A 5,042-nucleotide genomic window follows, 5' to 3' on the forward strand; every position below is an offset into this window, starting at 1 on the left:
TGGACCAAATGCATTTTCACCAATGAGGAGGTTGTTAGAAATATAAATTCTCAAGTCCTACCCCAGACCTACTGAATCAGAAACTCAGGGGATGGGGCCCGGCAATGCGTTTTTTTCAGAAACTCCAGTTGATTCTGATGCATGATGGAGTTTGAGAATTCCTGGACTTTATCTAGCTTCCTAATATAAAGGGGCAATGAAAAGCTAGGAAACATACATTGAGAGAAAGAAGATTTTCAGTAGGTAAATATTTGATGTTTAAATGGATGACAGCACCATGCAGAGTGAGCAAAGGTGCAGAGAGTCCCAAACAAAATCATGGTTTTCAGTTGTCTTTGACCTGAACCTCCCATCACGATGTGTTTTTTGCTGTTTGATCCTATTCTCCATAGGATTCAAATTCTCTCTACTTTCTATAAACTTTTAATCCTATTCTCCATAGGATTCAAATTCTCTCTACTTTCTATAAACTTTTAATCCTCTCTGGCCACCTCTTAGATGACATTGCACCCTATTTCATATAAAACATATTCTTAATTTAGATTTGAAAGAGGTCGTAACACATTTTCCTTTGAGAATTACCTAGAATGCTAGGAACTAGCTGTGTGGGTTGCTTTATCCATTATGTAGACTAACAAAATTGGTACTCCAAGTGGGTTTTGTTGTTGTAACTTTTGTCACTCATTTATTCATTTAAAAATATTTACTGGGAACCTGTGAATTGAGTTCATCCTTGGTTCACCATCTAGCAGAGGAGGTAGATAAACATACAGTTATCAACAACTGGATAAGTGGTTTAGCAGTGACACGTAAAAGCAATTATTGGAGCATAGAAGACAGAGAACTAAACTTGGCAGGAAATGGTGTTTAGGAAGTTGACGCATGGCTTAGGTCTTGAAAGAGCAAGAATGCTTTTTTTTTTTTTGACAGGAAAGTAGGATTTATGGGTGGGTGTAAGGAGGGGACAGCGCCAAGGCTCTCGCGAGTGCAGGGCCCGCCATTGGTCCAGGGGCCACGACTAGGGATGTATTTGATCCCACAGCCATCCGGGATGAACCGCTTTTCTGCCACCATGTTTTCAAATTCATCCGCATTAAACTTAGTAAATCCCCACTTCTTGGAGATGCCGATCTTCTGGCGGCCAGGGAACTTGAACTTGGCCCTGCCGAGGGCCTCAATCACATGCTCCTTTATTCAAAGTTTGGTACAGATGAACGTTAGGACTTGGCCTGTGTGGACCCTGGCCACTGTGCCCTGGGGCTTTCCAAAGGCACCGCACACACCCGTCTGGAGCCTAGACTGGGGACAGCATGACCATCATGAAGGCCCACTGGAAAGGGCTCTCTCCAAGGTCCCTCAGGGCAACCCGCACAGGCTACAAGCTGCATGCACTACTGAGGAGGCTGCTGTCCACAGCCATTGCACACCAGGCCCCCACGAGGAAAAGAGCACCTTCGGCTTGACTGGCTGCAAAAAAAAGAGAGCAAGAACTCTTGAGATGAACGGTGGGGATGGGGACGGAGACTGTTTCAGGCCTAGGAAACAGCCAAAGGGATCCTCAAATAGTTTAACATGGGCAAACCTTTGGGTGAGGTTTGCTGACCAGCGAGCAATGATGCTATAAAGCTAGACAGAGTGGGATCACAAAGGCCTTTGTACTTTATACCAAAATAAGTATCTGCATGATAATGGGGGACTGCAGAGGACTGTAAGCGGGGGAATGGCATGGTTAATTTCCCCGAAGAACTGTGTTCAGTGAAGTTGGTTTTGGCCCATGCACTTGGCTTATAATGAGAAACATTATGAAAAGCTGCTGTAATGTTCATTGTAGAAGTGCCCTAAACGGCAGTGCCCACTCTAAGAAATCTCACACAACACTTCTTAACAATCAGCTTTGGTTCTTTTGAGGAAGTAGTCTGTTTCACTTTATGGATGATGTAAACATGTAAACTTATTTCTTTTTTTGTTATGGACACCGAAAAGCTGAGAGCCATACAATTTTAAGTCTTACATCTTTTCAATACAGCTTTCTTTGTGACCTTGAAATTTGTTTAAATATGGCTTTCTTGGTTATTTTTAAATGTATTTAATTTCTTTATAAGTGTTTGTTTAATGTGCCTCAAATGCTATATGAAATGAAATGGGAGGATAAATTCATAAATAAATAAGACACGGCCGTATTTGCTTTCTCTGACTCATCAGAGTCGTATCAGGTACAAGGTGGAGGCGAGGTGGTTATTAGAGGCAGGGAGGCCAGCTCAGAGGCTCTTCTAAAAGTCCGAGAGAGAGCCGGGGGGTGCCTAGGCTGAGGCAGTGGCAATGGATGAGGAGAAGGGAGGTGGATCTCCGAGATATTTAGGAGGTAGAATTGAAGGGATTTGGTAATTAGATGCTGTACGTAAGAAGGAATGGGTGGGTGATGAGAGGCAGGTGGTGTCCAGAACGATTCTGACTTTTCTATCATGTTTGCTTGAATGCAAGGTGGGGGATGGTATGTTCACTGTCATATGGAAGTTTGTAAGAGAACCAGGTGTAAAGATGATGAGCTCCCTGTGGACATACAGATAGATGTGCCTGTAACAGTTGGTCTGGAAGGTAGAAGAAAATCTGCAATGCAGATAGCAACTTGGTCTTTGTGGGAGTGAATGAGTTTTCCTGGAGAAAAAGTGTGATGGAGAAGAGCAAAAGCAAAAGAAGCATGTAGGTCAGAGTCCTGAGGATTATCATTTAATGGTCAGGTAGAGGAGAAAGAGCTGGCAAAGGAAAATGAGAAAGAAAAGTAGAAGATACACTGTTGGTGGGAATGTAAATTGGTGCAACTACCATGGAAAACAATATGGAGGGTCTTCAAAAAACTAAAAATAGAGTTGCCATACGATCCAGCAATTCCACTCCTGGGCATGTATCCAGACAAAACTCTAATTCGAAAAGATACATTCATCTCTATATTCATAGCAGCACTATTCACAATAGCCAAGACATGAAAACAACCTAAAAGTCTATCCACAGATGAATGGATAAAGAAGATGTGGTACATATATACAATAGAATACCACTCAGCCATAAAAAAGAATGAAACGATGCCATTTGCAGCAACATGGATGGACCTAGAGATGATCATACTAAGTGAAGTAAGTCAGAAAAAGACAAATACCATATGATATCACTTATATGTAGAATCTAAAATATGACACAAATGAACATATATCTATGAAACAGAAACAGACTCACAGACATAGAGAACAGACTTGTGGTTGCCAAGAGGGAGGTGGGTGGGGAGGGGAAGGACTGGGAGTTTGGGATGAGCAGATGCAAACTATTATATAGAGAATAGATAAACAACAAGGTCCTGCTGTATAGCACAGGATATTCAATATCCTGTGATAAACCGTAATGGAAAAGACTCTGAAAAAGAATATATATGTGTAAAACTGAATCACTTTGCTGTACAGCAGAAGTTAACACAACGTTGTAAATCAACTATACTTCAATAAAAGTAAAAAAAAAAAAAAGAAAAGTAGGAGAAAACAAGAGTGAAGGGACATGGGAGCTAAAGGAGTGTTTAAGAGGGTCGCACGCATCTAATGTTATTGGTAAAGGCAAAAACTATGAGGGCTGAAAAGTGTGCTCTTTTAGTTAGGACCTAAAAATAATTGATGACCTCAGTGGGGCATTTTGTCATTCATTAGTCAATACATTGACATGATTACTATGTAGTACATTCTAATCACATGATGATGACTGATTTGATGTGGTGCAGATAAGAGTCAACTGAGCACAAGGAATTTTAATTCATCAAGATAGGGAATTCTGGAAGAAAAGTGAATTTGGAGGAGAGGCTCAGTATAGTTCTTACTATCTAATAAACAGAAAGTACTAGTCTTTTTTAGAAAATCACTAGAGCTAGGCACTAAGTTGAACGGCAGTGTTGCAATATTGCGGAAAAGTAGACTAAAATTCTTTACGGACTGTGTTTAAATCAGAGAAAATAGACCAAGGTGTTCATGAACATCAATAAAGCTTTATAACAATACAATTCATTACCATTGTTTGGATTAATATTGTAATAATTACACAATTTTTACATTATGAAAATAAGTCATAAATAGTGTAAAAATAATTCTGAAGATCAACTTCTCACAAACTAGGAACCCTGAAAACAAGTTAAAAAAGCAAATAAAAACAAATTAGAAACTGAACACAAGGCAATTATCTCCAGGCTGCATATCAAAAAACCACATGCGTCTTTTGATTCAGTAATCTCAGCTGGAGAAATTACAATGAAATGAAATAAGAAATCAAACAGGGAGAATTCAATCTTTCAATTATTTACACTATTGAGAAAAACAGGTTTGTGCCATATTTACAGCAATAAGACACAACACATTCTTAGAATAATCAATTACATGAGACTGGCCCACAAAACATTAAGAAAAATATGCAGTGTAATGCTTGCCAAAATATTTTTTTTTGCATTTTTCTCTTACTTTGTATTCATGTGATTTTTTGGCAATATAAAAATAGCTGCACATAGAGATGAACTTTAAAATGTAAAAAATACAAATAAAAATATAATATTTTCTAAAGGAAAATCAGATACATACATCTTTTAAAAATGTTATTAAATTGCATGAAACATTTACAACAGTATAAAGAATATTCACATAAATGTCAATAATATGTAAGACATTCTTTTGTGAATCCAATTTATTAATATTTCTGAGATATGTGAGAATATCCACTGCATTTTGAGAAATGTTGGTACTTTGTTATCAATAAGTCAAACGTAATAGGTCAGGTTGAAAAAGTCTTATTCCCAGAACAACAGTTCTGTCAATAAGCAGCATAGGGAAACTTATGCATTTAAATACATTTAAAAAATCAGAAATGCCATTAAAATGTTTCAGTATTGAATTAGCAAAAACAAAATCCACTAAAAGTTTAAGTTGGAAGGGTATCTCTGCTACGGTATATAGTAAATCCAGCTGATATGAAGCTATTTCAACAAAAATGGGGAAAAGTAGGGACTGAAGGTCTTTATA

The 5,042-nt window shown here is 38.3% G+C and overlaps 1 non-coding gene across 1 annotated transcript; it reads right to left on the reverse strand.

Annotated features, from left to right (window-relative positions):
• Positions 1-1,338: 1,338 nt before the first annotated feature.
• Positions 1,339-1,473, reverse strand: LOC113619331 (small nucleolar RNA SNORA70). Its single transcript, XR_003432359.1, has one exon. It is a non-coding gene; the product is annotated as a small nucleolar RNA SNORA70 (small nucleolar RNA).
• Between the last annotated feature and the right edge of the window lie 3,569 nt (positions 1,474-5,042).

The sequence above is a fragment of the Aethalodelphis obliquidens genome, unplaced genomic scaffold (assembly GCF_003676395.1).
Source record: "Aethalodelphis obliquidens isolate GAN/ISIS:26980383/991018 unplaced genomic scaffold, ASM367639v1 scaffold6, whole genome shotgun sequence".
NCBI classification, from domain to species: Eukaryota; Metazoa; Chordata; class Mammalia; order Artiodactyla; family Delphinidae; genus Aethalodelphis; species Aethalodelphis obliquidens.